At 36.4% G+C, this 18592-nt stretch overlaps 1 long non-coding RNA gene across 1 annotated transcript; it reads right to left on the bottom strand.

Moving 5' to 3' along the window:
* Nucleotides 1-14587: 14587 nt before the first annotated feature.
* LOC134218385 (uncharacterized) lies at nucleotides 14588-15782 on the bottom strand. Its single transcript, XR_009981343.1, has 3 exons — nucleotides 15635-15782; nucleotides 15152-15550; nucleotides 14588-15081 (listed from the first exon to the last, which is right to left on the bottom strand). It is a non-coding gene; the product is annotated as an uncharacterized LOC134218385 (long non-coding RNA).
* Nucleotides 15783-18592: the final 2810 nt, after the last annotated feature.

Raw genomic sequence — 18592 nt, 5'->3', positions numbered from 1 at the left:
GAAGCCTCAGCTGGATTTTTGTCCGGCTTCAAAATTGGAACAACTTTGGCGTTTTTCCATTTATCTGGGAAGTATGCCAATTGAAAACATTTGTTAAATAAATTAACCAAAAAGGATAAAGAGCTCTCAGGAAGTTTTTGATAAGTATGTAGAAAATACCATCATCACCTGGGGCTTTCATATTTTTAATTTTCTAGTAATAGATCTCACTTCATCCAAATTGGTTCCCAACGAAGGGTCAAAAACATTCTCTTGATTGAGAATGTCTTCGAAGCTTCGTGTAACCTGATCCTCAATTGGACTAGTGAGACCTAGACTAAAATTATGGGCACTCTCGAACTGCTGAGCAAGTTTTTGAGCCTTTTCGCCATTTGTTAATAAAATTTTATTTCCCTCTTTAAGCGCTGGAATTGGCTTTTGAGGTTTTTAAGAATTTTTGTTAATTTCAAAAGGGTTTCGAACTGGGATCCAACTTCGAGACATTATTCTCAAAGTTGGTATTTCTCAGAATAGCGAAACGTTTTTAATTTCATTTGCAAATCTCGCCAAATAACTTTCAACGCGGGATCGCGAGTTCTTTAGTATTGCCTTCTTCTCACATTTTTAAGACGGATCAGTAGCTGAAGATCGTCGTCAATAATAATGGAGTTGAATTTAACTTCACATTTCGGAATTGCAATGCCTCTGGCTTCGACAATTAAATTTGTCAAAGATACGAGAGCATTATCAATATCACTTTTGGTATCCAAAGGAATATTAACATCAAAATTCCTATCGATATATGTTTTATATAAATCCCAATCAGCTCTATGATAATTAAAAGTAGAGCTGATTGGATTATAAATGGCTTCTTGTGAGATTTCAAATGTCACAGGAAGGTGATCAAAGTCAAAGTCAGCATGAGTTACCAATTGGCCACACAGCTGACTTGAATCCGTTAAAACTAAATCAATTGTAGAAGGATTTCGACTGGAAGAAAAACAAGTTGGTCCATTGGGATATTGAATAGTATAATATCCCGCAGAACAATCTTCAAATAAAATTTTACCATTGGAATTGCTTTGAGCATTATTCCATGAACGGTGTTTAGCATTGAAGTCACCAATTACGAAGAATTTTGATTTGTTGCGAGTCAGAATTTGAAGATCAGCTTTCAACAAATTCTTTTGCTGCCCATTGCATTGAAAAGGCAAGTAGGCTGCAATGAAGGAAAATTGTCCAAAATTTGTTTCAACAGAAACTCCCAAGGTTTCAAAAACTTTGGTTTCAAACGAAGAAAATAATTTATGTTTGATACGTCTATTAATGACAATGGCGACCCCACCACAGGCGCTGTCAAGACGATCATTTCTGTAGATAAAATAGTTTGGATCTCTTTTAATGGAGAGTCCTGGTTTTAAATACGTTTCAGTTATAATGGCAATATGTGCAGAGACCCTAATTTATTTATAAGACCCAAAGACCCAAAGTTATTTGTAAAATTCACCAAAACCCCAGTTATTTGTCACATTTTCACGACCAGGGCCATCCGCTCTGGTCATAAACACATAAGAAGCGCGACACAGACATAATAAAACATAGACATATAATAAAACGTGACAAAGCGTTGAGCTTTGTCGAGCTTTATTATAGGAGAAGCTTTGTTTTTCTTTGTCGCGTGACATTAACTTAATTAGTACAACAACGCGCATGTTGTGTGTATAGTATAACGGTAGGTAGGGCTAGCATGTAAGTTATAAATAAGGGAAAGATGCAATAAAGAACTGAGTTGAAATGTAGCAAAGCTGCGAGTTAAGTGATTTAAAGAAAAATCCCTAACGTACAAAGTGTACAAACTGGTGACAGCGGAAAGCGTTTCGAGCGAAGCGCCGGTACGCCGAAGATCAATAATTTGTGCGCGAAAGGTTTAAGTGAGCAAACAAGAAGCAACAAAGCGCGAAAAGATCTTATGCTGTGCAAAGCATGAGTGTAATATTGGATCATTAATCAATTGCGACGAAAACGCTGAGTGTAATTGTTTTAAAATGATGGGAAAGATTGATCCCAACTAACCACAACTGAAAAGTGGCTCTTACGAAACGATCACGGTCATCGGTTTTTATAAAAGAATATCAGTTTTCATCAGTGAATTGTGATTTAATTTTCTGGTCGAGTTACGGATTCGAGCTCACCGGGACAACGACAGCAGTAACAAAAAGACAGCCAGGCGAAAATGATGGTAAACAACATCATAAGTGGGTAAGTTTCAAAATTTTTTGATTCCTTATCATAGTTCTTAATTTCACTTTTAATGCGTTACGCAGGCGTGTTACGTTTTAATGTATTAATGAATTTTATAAACCAAGACATAAAATGTATGGTACATGAAACAAATTCACTTGAATATTGAAAATATAATGATGATACTATATGCAAATATACTTATTTTACTGTTTTGTTTCATAAATACAACTGATATTGATTGACAAACGTACAGAAGCATGAAAGAAAACAAAAAAAAATTATTAAAAGGGATTCCTAAAATTTATTCAGTGGAAGTTAGATACCAAATATGAGCATGTATTGAGACATTAATAGATCACTTATTCATATGTATGTGTGCGTATGTGTGCATTTTCTCAAATTTACTACCATATAAATCTCACTCTTTTTAAAGTGCTAAATGAGATTAATTTTACAAAATTAGACCTTCACAAGGTGAAATACATGTTATTATTGTACGCTATTGAGTTTCATTCAAATCGAGGACCGATTCAATTAGTTCTGGATTATTTAATATCGAGGTCTCTGAAAATACGAATATACTACAAGGGTTACAAGGGTTACTAACCATTTTAAAATAACTATTCAATCCGACGAACGCCTGATAGATAGACATCTCGACGTACAGTTTGTTATCATTCGTTATCATTTATTTTATTAATCCCAAATATTGTATTTAAATCGATTCGTAGATTTTGAAACGATCCGTACTCGGTGGCGAGTTTGTATCAACTGATAATTTTAAACTAAGATCGCGTGTGGGTGCTGATCAACCTCTTTTTTTTTACCAACCAAAAATGATTTTTACCATCCCTGTGTAACTAAATTCAGATGTCGATCCCAGACAACAATAGTCTGAAACACACATGGTCCGAGCTGACCAGTATCCAGGAATATATCGAGAGGGAGTTTGTAAATCTCCATAAAAGCAAGAACCGACCCAGAACCCAGGAGGGAATAAATACAAAAAAATCCTTGTTACAGGAGTCATTAAAAAGATTCGAAACCTTAATTACACGATACGAATCTTGTGTTTCTGATAGGGACTGGAATAAACTGACCGATGTACTAGATGCAATTAAGACAAAAGTACATCAGTCATTTAAAATATTAGAGCAAACTGAAGTCATACAGAGCTCAAAACGAAGACATTCGGATACTGGTATCTACACAGAAGTAATTTTACCATCAAGATTTTTTGAACCGATAGAGGATCAATCGGGCGATTTAGATAATCAGCCACTTTCCTCTACACGAGTAAACGAGAGGTTAGAAGATACTACAGACCAAGTAGCAGAATCCTCTAACGCAGGTTTTAAGCAACAACTTAATAACATTAAGAAAGGCTTTTTAGAAACCAGCCAAACTCTTGGAAAAGTGTTGAATAGTTCAATACCCAAAATGGCTTTTTCGCAAATAACGGCATTACAGTGTATACCGATATTTGATGGACAACACGAAGATCTAGAGCCGTTCATAGCTCAACTAGATCTCTTTGCAACTCAGGTAGAGGGATTAGATCATACGCCGCTTTTAAACGTTATTTGGATGAAATTGAAGGGAAAGGCTTTACAAAGCCTTCCGAATCTAAAAGCCGAAACATGGCCGGAAGTTAAGGCGAATTTGATCAGAGAGTTTCAACCCCAGAAAAACAGTGGGGCGCTGATGCGGGAAATGGAAACGCTCCTGCAGAGACCCAATGAATCCTTTAACGAATACAAGTCGAGAGGAGAGGAATTATACAAATGGATTGAGGGTGAAGGTCCATTTGCGTTATCATCCTTAAGGAAACATTTCTTAGGGGGATTACGGAACAAAGGCATAACACAGGCGGGCAAATCGCAAAGAGATAAAACTTTTCCCGAGTTGCTTAACTGGCTCAAAGAGGAGTGCGAAGAAGGAGACGAAATCAAAGAAATAAATGCACGGGCAGAGAGGCTGAATATATCAGAATCAAACAGATCCTTCAACACGCAAAGCAAGCAATCACTTAAAAATACCAACTTGAAAAAATTTAATAATTCGAGTTGGCATTTCAATTTTGAACGAAGAGATAACGGTCAGAATTCAAGAAATAATTTTAGCCAGAATCATCATCCTAGAAATTATAATAACGATAACAGGAACCAATATCGAGGGAACCAACCGAATTATTCGAATAATTCTTTTAAAAAAAATGACGCGCAAACTGGAAATAACATCCCCATCTCAACACCGAGATATCATCAATATAATCAGAGGAATTTCGGACAACCTGGGTATAGCCGGAATTACTCTGATGAATACAATGATGTTTCGAATCGACCAAATAACCAACGAGAATATGACAGGAACTATGATAATAGATTGCAATGGAATATAAACAAACCCAGTCAATCAGAACATCGCGCGAGTAATCAGTATCCAAGAAAAAACTAATTAACGGGGGTTTCGAATATTTCGTCCGAAATCCCCGACGTAATGAAAATATACAAAATAGGCGCTTCGTAGCACATATTGCCAGATACGCCCCTAATGTCCGGAAATCAAAATATAATTCTACATATTGTTGGTGTAGAAGTATACCACCTACAACCTACGTAGAAGAACAGAGAGCTGGTACCGATTGCTACTCTCCGGATAAATTCCCGGAGCAAAATAGGGAAAATTTTAAACAGGGAAATAGTTCGTTAGCGGCCCGGAAGGATAAGAATATAGAAAAAAAATATAATGAAAACAAGGGCATTAAGCACCCAATAGAATTTACATGGGATCATCGATTCTGTCTAAAACTCAGTACTCTTGAAAACCCACATGAAACCACAAAATTTCTCCTAGACACCGGGGCACAAATGAATATAATTAGTGTCAAAAGGGCAATCCAAGCTGGCGCAAAAACAATTAACACGAAAGATCAAATGACGGTCTGCGGTGTGACTAGCAATACAATTGAATCTATAGGATCCATTTGGCTGCACTTGAAGATTGAAGACAAAGTCTTTCCAACGAAATTTTACGTAGTGAAAAACCTTAGCGTTTCGGCGATAATTGGCGCGAATTTTGTGAAAAAGCATGTACATGCCATCGAGGACAATTTTAAAATTGGCATTTTTAAGACTAATGCAGAGACTAAGAAAAATAACCGGGTACGATGGAACATGGTAGACTACGTCCTAAGGGACATTGATGACCGAGACAGTTTACAGAAACATGTTGACAGCAACGAAGAAGAACCAGAGATACCAGATCTTAATGATATATACACAGAAGAAGAGGAATATTTTGAGAATACTCTTGTGAATAAGGACCTTGCCGAACTCAACAGAAAAATGGGAGAAGTATTTACTACAGAGACTACGAGAGATGAATCACCCGAGGAAATTTATGGATTTGATAATTTAGATCAAAAACTAGACTGCAGTCTTGTAGATAATAATCATCATGAGCAACTGCACGGAAATGTTAGAACAAATAAATTACTGAAATTACTTAACATGAATCATTTAAAAACAGAGGATTTTAATACTATAGCCCAAATTATGGCAAATCACCAAGATGGGTTCTTTCTTCAAGGGGATCCCCTTTCAGTAACAAATGCAGCTGTCCACGAGATCGAGACTACAACTAATGTCCCAATCAACAAAAGACAATATCGATTTCCGGAGAAAACTAAAATTCAAATCAATAAAGAGATAGAAGAAATGGAGCGGCAAGGGATCATTAGACCAAGTAAAAGTCCATGGAATGCACCAGTCTTGTGTATTCCGAAGAAAGACTTGGATGCAGATGGAAATAAAAAATATCGTATTGTGGTAGACTTCAGAGCTCTTAATCTAATTACAAAGCCCTTTGTATACCCAATCCCTCTGATTGACGAAATTTTAGATAGTCTTGGTGATAGCAAATTCTTTTCGACAATAGATTTAAAATCAGGTTTTTATCAGGTTGCTATTCACCCGAAAGACGCACCAAAAACAGCATTCTCCACTCCAAAAGGACATTTCGAATTTACGAGAATGCCTATGGGGCTCAGAAATAGTCCATCAACTTTCCAAAGATTGATGAACACTGTGTTATATGAACTAAGAGGTATTAGAGCATTCGTTTATTTAGACGACATAATAGTTTCAGGTCGAACAGTTGAAGAACACAACCTAAACTTGTCAAATGTCCTAGGGGCACTTCGTAAGCATAATTTGAAAATTGAGCCATCAAAATGCCAAATTTTAAGAACAGAATTGAAATTTTTGGGACACATCGTGGATAAAAGCGGAGTACATCCTGTAACAGACAATATAAAAGCAATTCAAGAGATGCCAACACCGAAAACAGTAAAAGATGTTCGTTCGTTTCTAGGAACAATTAATTTCTATGGAAAATTCATACCAAGAATAGCCGAAATAAGAAAACCATTAAATGATTTGCTCAGGAAAAACGTAATGTTCAATTGGACCAGCGAATGCCAACAAGCATTTACAAAACTGAAAAATTTTCTAACTTCAGATACCTTATTAGTAAGGCCGAATTACAATGATACTTTTGTTTTAACTACAGACGCTAGTGACTATGCGATCGGAGCAGTACTTTCAAATGAAAAATCTATAAATAGACCTATTGCATTCGCCAGTAGGAGTCTTGTTGGCGCTGAACGAAAATATCATACAATTGAGAAAGAACTACTTGCAATTGTGTGGGCGGTGAACTATTTCAAACACTACATTTATCAACAGCGGTTTATAGTCTACACTGATCATAGACCATTGATTTCGCTATGGCACTTGAAGGAAACCTCGCCAACCTTAACCAGGTTAAGGCTGAAATTGCAGGGACTAGAAATTGAAATCAGATACAAACAAGGAAAAGACAATGTTGTAGCCGACTTTCTATCCAGACTACAACCAGAAAACAAAAAGGAAAAGGACTCAACTCACGTTGCGGTTGTGACCAGACAACAAAAGAAGCAAATTCAACAGCAAGAGGAGGAAAAAACCAATAAGGACAAAAACAATACAAAACTTATTAAGGGAAAAACAAGTAGAAACTGGAATGCAGATATGGATGGACTTAATAACATTGATTTAAGCTTCAACATAAGTGACGATCAATGCCATAAAAATGCGTATGAGGAGCGAAAAAATAGGATTTCCGAGAAAGTGATTTAAATGATAAGTATGCCTTTTGTCTTCTTTTATCTTCTAAGTGTAGTGCGATACTTTAATTGGTTGAACGCGAGGATTTTCTTATAAGTTTCGGAGAAAAATATGCATTTGGTTTACAACTGGACGTCTTATAATAAGTTTTTTTTAAATAATAATTTAACTGCGGATTTTGTTTCGTTTGCGCGTATTTTTGATCGTTTATTATTATTATCTACTAGTGAAACATCTTTTTAAATTCAACAACAAAAATTGTGTGTAAAAGTGAATCTTTTTATGCGTTCAAGTGAAATTGCAAAGAAACAGAAGCACGTTGAATCCAACATTTAGCATATAAGAATAAGTGTTTTTAATCGAGAAAATTTATTTTGAAAGTAAAAAGCAGCTGTATTACATGATATGAAAGAACACAAGAATAATTCAAGTGTAGGATACGTTGAGACCGTCGCTTATTGAGTTTTATCATTCATTTATATAATTTGAACAGATTTTTGAAGAATTAAAATTATGAAATTATTCGAAACACAAAAAACTGTGAACAATTTTCTCTCTCTTAAAAAATGGATTTTTACTAATTGTATTTTGAATTTCAGTCTCTCTCAAGCCTTTTTGTTTTTAATAACGGAATATTTTGGACCTTGGCTTTCGCTATGTTTTCAAAGAAGGAATCTTTTGCTAATTTTTTCTTCTTTCAAAGGAGGAACAGGGAATCGGCAGGTATTCCGTCAGGCTATTGCGCTTCGGCTTCGTTTCGGCTAAAGCCGCAATTACTACTATAATGCAATGCATTCTAATGGCCACAAATAGATATGAATTGATGGAAACATTGGAATCTATCCTCCTAAAGCGCTAGTTTGGTGGATAATCTTTTTTTTATATGACGGCTAGATAGGTTTTCTAATCAAAACCATTACCTTAGCTGTCTTGTATATTGGGAAAGAGAAATGGACTCTCACATTCCATCATCAGAAAGGGAAATGGACCCTCATATTCCACCACGAGCTGATTGGGAAGGGGGTGATGCGATGACTCTGCTTGGCCTTTGACCGAAAAGGGAGCCATCACATTTTTAATTTTTGGATAAATGTTCGAAAGTCATATAATATGGTAGAGTTGCAGTTTTTTCATGTGCCATTTTTGAAAACAACAACATGGTACATTTTTCTAAAAGTGGGTTTTATATACAACGTATGAAAATGTTCATATTGGCACATTAGTTTGCCAAATTTTAATAAGGGAAAATAATGAAGGAGGATATAATCCTATAGAAAGATTTATTAATTGAAGAAATAATACTATATTACAGGAGAAGAGTCATGCCTCCTATAGAAAGAAATTAAAAGAGATACATATTACAGGAGAAGAGTCATGCCTCCTATAGAAAGAAATAAAAAGAGATATTGCAGGAGGAGAATTATGCCTCCTTAAAAAGGATATTATGGGAGAGGAAAACACCCTCCAGGAAATTAAACAAAATGGGTGTACATTTATAGAATTTTTGTATTGCTCTGAATACTTAAAGTTATCCAAAAGGGAAAAGTGTAGAAAAAAACTGCAAGATCTACCAAGTTAAATACAAGTTATAACTCAACCCGCTACTTTCAATTGAAAGTGATCTTTTCAAGTACACTTTCAACTCATTGGGTAGGGGGTAATGTGACGACCCCAACTACTTAAATTCCTTCAGGGGGATTCGTCACAATATTTTATGCGGAGTCAGTTTACCTTGGCACCGACCCGCACTAGAAAAGAGTTTTGCGCCCAGCAACAGGGTTTTGTTTTTTAAGTCTGCTTACTTTTGCTTTTTAAGCAAAATACAGCACTTGGCAAGGTTCTAAATGAACCGTTATGCGTGAGAGAGTCATTAAGTAAAGAAAAGAGAGAGAGATAAAATTGTCAACATAAAGTAGGTTAGCTGTAAGTTAAATGTAAGTGAATAAAGAGTTTAAGTTGTACCACCGAACTGAGTGGTGTTTTAATTTATTCGAAAATCCAGTGCCGCCGCGCGGCCCACCGGCGGGGATAGTCGCCCCGTTGGTAGAAGTCTGTTCATATGCACATTATGAACTGAAAGGAAGTTGAATAATTCATCTTCCTTACCCTTTAGAGAGCGGGCATTCCAATTTAGAACTTTCACACAATTATTTAGATCCATTGAAACGGAGTCCGATAACAATTTTTTGTGTGTACTTTATACCAACCTGAACAGCTTCAGGAATGGTATTTGCTTTGAACATTGCATCAATCATGTGCACGGAGAACCTCGTAAACTCATTAAAGGGTAAATTTTCACTCATTTTGAAGTATTAGTGGATCTACTCATATAATGAGTAAACCACGTTTTACTCATAAATGAGTAAACGCAATATATGTCAAAAAATGTGGCATTTTTACCCATTTCGACAAATTGATTTTTGTCGAAAATGGGTAAAAAACTCTCATTTTGAGAATGGAGATAAAATGAAAAATAATAAAAATGGGATTTATTGCAGATTCAAGGAAAAGTACAACGAATAAAATGCTCACATTTATTTATTGATTTTAGGTAATGAATTTGTAATTAATATTCGATTAAAGTTTGAGCTGATACAATTATATTTTTTTCTTCTATGTAGGCAGCCCGCATCTTGCCATCCATCGATTCCGATCCTAATAATTCAAAAAGGAACTGTTTGGTTATTTACCTTCAGTTTAATATGTTTTCAACTACTTACGTTCAAGTTGCCCCATGTTTCCCGCGTACAATCAGGTCACAATGATCCTTAAAATTTCCGCAACGCCGTAGCACGCAACTGGCAGCTTAACTTTAAACAAAAACTTCCAAAGACTTTTTTCACCAATTTATGGGTTAAAAAATAAACGCTTTTCTAGTTGGTCAACATTCTCAAAATGAGTGTTTTTTCACCCATTTCAAGTTGTCAAATTTTCCACATTTTCTGACAGCTTAATATAAGATCAAAAAATGGTTAGTTTTTTACTCATTATTGAGTTTACGAAGTTATCCGTGTGATGCAATTGTTCAGTTAAAAAATCAAAGTCGGAAGCAGTCATGCTACCTGAATCGGCAACATGAGCATTATTTTCCGTTGGGACATGGGTATAAACCTCATTTTGAGAAGAGAAATTTGGTCTACCAGCAGCGATGTTTGCATACGTAGGTACATTGGAAAAATTGGAATTTACTGAAGTGCTTGCTACCCGTTGACGAGCGGCAAAATTTGTTTGTGAATTGTGGTGGGTATGAATTGCTCGACCGGTAATCGGTTTCGAAATTTGAGCGTTTGAAAAATTTCTACCCGTCGAATCTGGGATCCGATTGGAATTTCCGTCATCAATTTTGCACGGGAATTCAAAACTTTTGCGTGAAGGGCATTCCCAGAAATTGGATTTATGATTGCCCCACAGTTTGCGCACTTAAATTTATTGGAATCTTCTCTCACAGGACATGCGTCCTTGGCGTGAGAGGTTCCACCACAAATCATGCATTTAGCATCCATGTGACAATGTTTGGTTCCATGACCCCACTTTTGGCACTTACGGCACTGGGTAGGGTTTTGGAAATTTCCCCCAGGCCTGCGGAAATGTTCCCATGTAACACGGACATGAGACATAATACAGGCCTTTTCCAAACTTTTCATATTATTTAGTTCACTTTTGTTAAAATGAACTAAATAAAATTCTTGAGAAATGCCCCTCTGGGAAGTACCAGAGTGGGATTTCTTTTCATCTTAATTACTTGGACTGGTGAAAATCCAAGTAATTGAGAAATTTCAATTTTAATCTCATCCAGTGATTTGTCATCACTGGGGAGACCTTTCAAGACGACTTTGAACAATCGCTCAGTTTTGTCGTCGTATGTGAAGAATTTATGGCGCTTCTCAGTTAAATAGTTAAATAGTTAAAGACGTTTGCGATCGTCAAAGGATCCCGGCAAAACGCGGCAGTCACCCTTCCTAGCAATCTGAAATGAAACCTTGATCCCCTGAAGGTTACTCAAAATCTCATTCCGGAAGCCAGAAAACTCGGCAACAGATACCACAATTGGCGGAATCCTTTGCTTTTTCGCATGAATCGAATCACCTGGGCTAGAGGTAGATTCGATTTGCTCAATTTCATCATTAATCAAATCGAACTGATTGCTCAGTTCGATTGGAGAAGAATTATTTCCGATATTAGAGTTAGAAGGAATATCTGAATTCTCCAGCTTCCTTCTATTTTTCCGCGCTTTGGCAGGACGGTCTTGAAACCTTGTTTCTTTGAAGGAAGTGGAGAATTCAGAGACTCCTTCCTCTTGTTTTTATTAATGCTCATTACTGAGCGTGGAGACGTGACCTTCTAATAGGTTTTTCCCAGAACGGTGTCCCTGCAGGATTACCACCGCTTGTCGGAATTTTACTTCCGCAAACGGGTCCAACGTAAAACGAAGGCACGGGTCCTTGCAAAGATCGTAACGGGATCAGTGGGTACAAATAGCGCTAAGAAGCACCGTTGAAATTAAAATAGCTTCGGGTAGTATTAAAAACTTCCTTCCGCAAAGAGAGAAAGAACCGCACAGCACGAAAGCACGATGCGGTCTGTGTGTTTTCTGGCAATGATGTTTGATGTTCTAGGGGGTACCATTTTTATTCGACGTACTTTTTTCCGGGACTTGTACAAACACACAAAACCGTGCTAAATTCCACAACGAACTGAACATGTAAACATGTTTCCTCTCTTTCTTGCGCAACTACTATCTGTCAAAGAAGATATGTTTTCGTCTGGGGAAATGATCGTTTAACAATTTTTTGATTGAAAAGATGAACTTTTAAATTTATACTGGAACCCGACGAAAAACAATTTTTCTCCAAAAACAAAACTTTCGATTCCGAAAATAAAACTTTTATTTTCAAGAAAACTAGCTACTTTTTAAATAGAAAGCTCAAAATATTTGTAAAAATAATGTTTGTTTTTTCTGTGTAATAGCGTTGACAGTTTTACTTCATAGGCGATGTTTAAGTTACAAATTTCACAGTCGTAATCCACTAGCAATTCGTTCTTATGTATGGCGACAATTGGTACACCGACCCTCGTCATCCTACACGTAAAAAAAATTAATGTTATATATCATTAAGATTTCTAATACTTTTTTGCCAAAGCAGGCGCTTAATGACATGTATAAGAAAAAACTTATACATCGCATTAGTCACATACATTCAGAAACTTATACTTTTCATTGACTTATGAATGTTATTAGCTTTTTGATATGGGATCATTCATTAGGTGGCATAATGAAGAGTATAAGTATTTTCGAAAATGGTTTTTTGCCATAACATATAAGGTTATTTTTTTACGTGTAACAGCTTCAAGTGATATCGGCTCGGGCACCCACTCGGAAAGATCTTCTAGAAATCTACCGCGATATCGCTGAGACAAAAAAATAAGTCTCCTAGATATTTATGTTCGATTTCTAGCACCTGTCACACCTCAAATATGCCTCAAATGCAACAACCGTTTCTACCTCAAATTTAAACCGCCCACATGGAAAGGAATCGAGCATCTCACAGGAATCTACCTCATTAAGACACCAACCCATGAATGTGTCACGGGTTTCATTCTACCCATTGCACATTTGAGCATAATCACCATTTTCAAACCGCTAGCCGAAAGCACACCCTTCGTCGATCCCCTCAACTATGGAATAAATTCGACGAGCTAAACCGAAACGGCAAAAACGGTTATAGCGCTGTCAAAATAACTTCCCTCGCGGTTTTTTCTCGACGCCATTTTTCAATCTCCGTAGTGCGCTGTGCAGGATTGCCGAGGAAATCCCCGCAGTGTCCACAGTCATCCCAGCAGGACTCCCGAAAAAATCCCGCAGAAGTTCCGAAGAAATCCCATCAGTTTTCCCGATACAGTCCCCGCAGGATTCCCGAAGGAATCTCCACAGGATTTCCGAAGGAATCGTCACAGAATTCCCAAAGTAGTCCCCGCAGAATTCTCGATGGAATCATCACAGGAATCCCAGCACATTGCCGAAGGAATCACCGCAGTATATCTGATAGAACTTGTGAAGGAATCCTCACTGGATTCCGAAAACCAGCAGGATTCCAGAAGAAACTTCCGCAGGAGTCTCGAAAGAATTGCCACAAAATTCACAGAGTAATCCCCCCAGGATTCTCAAAGAAATCCACGAAGGATTCCCGAAGGAATGTTTGCAGAATTCTCGAAAGAATCATTGCAGGATTCCAGAAATATTCCCAGCAGGACTTCCGAAGGAATCCCCACAGTGTCCACAGTTAAAAAGTGAAAAACTCCTGAAGGAATCCTCACAGGATTTACGAAAAAATCTCTGAAGTGTTCCAGAAGGAAAACCAGCAGTATTCCCGAAGAAATTTCCGCAGATAACGGTTAGAATTTGTTCCGGAATTCATTAAGGAATCCTTGAGTTCAATGAGCAATCCATTTTCTTCCTCTACCGTCAGGAAACTTCTATGAATTTTGGAGGATGCTTTATGAATAATTCTTAAGAGCTGAGCTCGATATACGCTAGATAAATGCCTGAAAACAGTAAATGAATATTTTATATTGTTGAATATTATGAAAAACAATAAATAAAAAGAAACATTCACTAATTAATATTTTAAATAATTCCATGTTTTCACTGTACAAAAGAAAGCATAAAAAGCAACAAAAAAGAAGAAGAATCATTAGGTACCAATATCTAAACCATATCTAGCAAAAGTCTAGAAGAATTGTGGTTCTCATGTCTAAGAGATATCTCTACTTTATCTAGAAGATCCTTTCGGTTCAAACGGTTTGCTCGTCTAAAACTCAAGGTAGACACCGGTTTAAACGGTTGTTGCATTTGAGGCGGATTTGAGGTGTGACAGGTTCTAGACATCGAAGAAAAATATCTAGGAGACTCAACTTTTGTCTCAGAGATATCGCGGAGATGTCTAGAACAAATTTCGAGCGAGCGTTTGAGCCGATAGCAATTTGAAAGATAGATTCTCTTAGATAACGCAGAGATATCATGGACTAGACATGGCTACCATTCTTCTAGATTTTTGCTAGATATGACGGAGATATGGGTACCTTGATTCTTCTTCTTTTCATTTTTATTTATTTTTCGGATGTTTATTATTTTTAGAAGCAATTCGAACCATTTTTTCTTTTTATTTAATGCTTTTAAATATTTCTTTTCTCACCGAAGAATAGACTATCGTGCAAATTTATCGAAGTACCAAAACAAATGCTCACACGTCTAATTGTATAGAAATTAGCGAAAGCACAATCCAAAACATCATTCTTGCACCCTTTCACACACCCTAAAAAGCTCTTTCTTGCAGTGGAGACGTCATCCATATATGGAGAAACTGGTGGGAACATATTTTGGTGGGACAATATTTTTTGCATGGGAGTCGAACACGGCGCAAAATTTGCAATAATAAATTCTAATTAAATGTTCGTTTCATACTTTAAAATACCTTATAAGTAAACCAAATAAGACGAACAAAATAAATGAGACAAACAAGACACATAAGTAAGATTAATAGGGCAAACACCGAGGAAAACTTAATTATGTGTCTTGTTTGTCTTATTTATTTTGTTAGTATTATTTGGTTTACTTGTTTTGTTTATCGTATTTGTCTGTTATCTGGCTTATATGACTAAATTTGACTGGATGAATGAACGGTCACATGGTCTGAAAAAAAAAACGAATCCGTTATTTGTTTATCTGCTTGGGACAGAAGGAAGTGAAACTTCATAGCTACCTAATTCCGGCGTATTTACATATGGTGGACAAGCTGTGCTGGGAAGCCCTCGTGAGCATTGTCGACAGGCAAAGAGTTCTTCCAATTTTTGATGATCTTTAGCGTGATCCATGATTTTTATCCGGGAAAAATTCTGGCTACACAGTCCACATGTGTTCTGTACGGACGATCCCTTCAAAAGGTTCCTCCTCATTCTTCATCACTGAAGCGAACTTAGTTCTTCTCCATCTACTATTTGATGCAACCGGAATACGTCCCACTTACAAACATGTTGGACCAGATAGTTCTCCTGAAAGTCCTAAACAAATACGGTGTTGTGTGGACGTACGTTAAAGTCGTCAAAAGTTCGGATCAGCATGGATTCGAAGATGGCTCCGCAGCTCGGCAATTTCATACTTCCTGTGCCATTAGAAAATGAAAGAGAATTCATAATAGTTAATTAAGATTTTACAAAAAATATTCAAACAAAACTATTTTGGTTACCTGGGGTGTTTTATTTCCTTTGTTAATTATTTAATCAGACGGCAATGCACATTTAATTTAACATTCACTGGCGAAAACGAATTAAATAAAATGGTGATGCAGATCATGCGCGCAGCGCTTACGCCGCAGACTACGTAGAAGGTAATGAGAAAATTTTTGACAGAACCGCTTCGGTTCACAGCAGAGTTTTGGTGTATGGGTAAACACACACACACATAAAAAGGCTTAAAGGAGAGTTGGTTCGAGCCTAAGATGAAAATGAATCTTGACTAATGTGGTTTGCATCTTAGTCAGGTAGATTCCTGTTCTCTTTTAGATATCCTTCCATGCGGGCAATGGCCTGTTATAAGGCCTGCACTGCCAAAAATATCTACACTGAAAAAAACTTTGTAGTAGAAATTACAATTTTGTGGTAAAATTAAGAACAATACCGACGTTTTTCAACCGAAGGGACAAATCGCTTAATTTTACCATAAATGTAGTAAATCTGATTGATATTGTTTTCAATTTTACCATAAAAATTGTTATTTAGCATAGACTCAAACAAAATAGTTGATTTTACCACGCAATTTTACTATATTTTCAGTAAGAATAGCCATGGAGGCGGTTGAATATACTAATTTTATCGTAAGATAGACCACATTTTAGTAATTTTAAGACGATTGGCACTTCGGTTGAAAAACGTCGGTACTGTTCTCAATATTACCCTTAAAATGGTAGTTTCTACTATATAATTTTTCTCAGTGTATATAAGATATATGTGTCACCGTTATAATTTTTTGCAATAGCTCCACCCTAATATACCGTGCAAACTCAAACTTCGGACGCTTAAGCACTTTCTGATCATCCAGTTTATCCACATTTTAAATCACACCGTTTAAATCACCATTGCAATTACTAAGTACAGTATTCATCTTTGAACTACGTATTTAACATGTGCAAGATTTTGCGAAGAATGTTTGCAATTCATGATGATTTCCGGCTTCTGTTCGATTCAAACCTCGGACACCAACGGGGTTGAATTCATATTTCGGACAAAAATATTCAAACTTCGGACACCTGATTACACAGTATCGGGAAGAATAATTGAAAACAATTTTCACTGCACAGTACAGACTGTCTTTTAATCATTTCGTCGCATTGTTTCAACATGTCTTATGAAAATGTAATTATACTAAAAAAGCGAAAACTATTAGTCTTTCCTATCCAGCTCGACGAAACATTTCGATGAAATATTTCAGAAAATTTCCCATACGAATTGAAGCGTCCGAAGTTTGAGTGTGTCCGAATTTTGATTATCCACGGTAATCGATATAGAACCACACATAAATTAAATAATTGCTAATTCGAGACCACACATAAAGTTTATCTGGATATATATATTATTAGTAGGTCGCGTGGAGAATGGTTATGTGTGCACTGATATACATCATAAGTTAAATCTATGGATTTCTGCCAATAAATATGTGTGGATTTCTAGTAGTGTGTGTATGTGTTAAGATCTTTTTTTGAAAGATCTAAAATTTTGCGAGTGATAAATACGTTTGGTGTGATGAAACGTTTAGACTGCCTCGCGATCAAGGTGTTTTTCCAGATGTACCTCTATTTTAGAATGTTCCCAAGATTTGAGTTCCATTCGAAGAGAACACGCAGATACACCACAAAATGGTTCGGGACCTATGAATTGTCGAGATGAACCAAGTCTGGCCAGCATATCAGCTTGTTCATTGCCTTCAATGCCACAATGACCAGGAACCCAATACAGGTTCACTTTATGACGACTACCAAAAGTTTGGAGTGACTGAACACATTTCCAAACGAGTTTAGAGTTGCATATTGCTGATTTTAAAGCATTCAAAGCTGCTTGACTGTCAGACATTATGCAAATATTTGAATGCCTATAATTTCTGCGTAAGCATAATTTAGAGCATTCATTGACCCAGTTGGATTCTGAAGACCGATGTAGCGAAAGAGGTGGCTGTCCTATGTGTGGCACACGCAAGGGTAAACAGTTATCAGTGTGTCTCCTTTCATGCAATCGTCTGAAAAAAACATAAATCTCCATTAAAATCAAACTAAAAACCCCGCAAATTAAACTTACTCGGCCTTTGGTGCAAACTGTGAGGAATGTTTTTTTCTTTATTCTTCCTTTTTCAATTTATAAATAAAAATAAAGAAATACGACATATATGAATCAGTTTGATTGATTTACCAATCTTGTTTTGAAATATTTCACTGTGGAAATAACAATTGAAAATTGTGGAAATAACAACTTTCAAATCAATCAATTCAGTATTTGACTAAAATGTTTTATCACTAAAAAATATAATATTTTCCATACTCTTAAATTAAAATTAGAAAATGTTGGAAACCCAACTTTTTTTTTCTCTGTGTAACCACTCGCTATAGGAGAATCCACATAAAGGTTATCAGTTAATGAGGGTTATGTGCGTGTTTCCATGAGGGTTGTGTGTGTGTTTATGTGGGAAATGCTATAGTCAAAATTTATGTGTGCCACACATAACGGATATGATTGGATTTTCGTCAGTGTATGCTTCCTGGTGCATTTTTTTTTCAAATATCATCTTTCGGTTCCTTCTTCTTTTTTGTACTATCTCTTTCTCTCTGCAGAAAAATTTACTCATTTTTTGAAGTTCGGCGGCATAACCTATTAATGAGTTATGCCGCCGAACATCAAAAAATGGATACATTTGTCTGCAGGGAGAAAGAGATAGCATTAAAAGTACATATGTTTCTCTGTATATTGAGTTTCTCCGTGCAGACGAATCCAAGTAAAAATAAGTAGAAGACAAACGACGGTGTTAACTTTGATTTCTACTTAGGCTGTGAACCATTCCACCGATTCGTTTAACTTTTAGTTAAAATTTGACAGTTCGATGGTTATTTCGCCGTGGTTAAAAATAACCCTGCTACAGAGCATGGTTAGATTTGACAGTT

This window comes from Armigeres subalbatus, chromosome 2, assembly GCF_024139115.2.
Source record: "Armigeres subalbatus isolate Guangzhou_Male chromosome 2, GZ_Asu_2, whole genome shotgun sequence".
Classification (NCBI taxonomy): domain Eukaryota; kingdom Metazoa; phylum Arthropoda; class Insecta; order Diptera; family Culicidae; genus Armigeres; species Armigeres subalbatus.
This window is presented reverse-complemented; position numbering and strand designations above follow the sequence as displayed.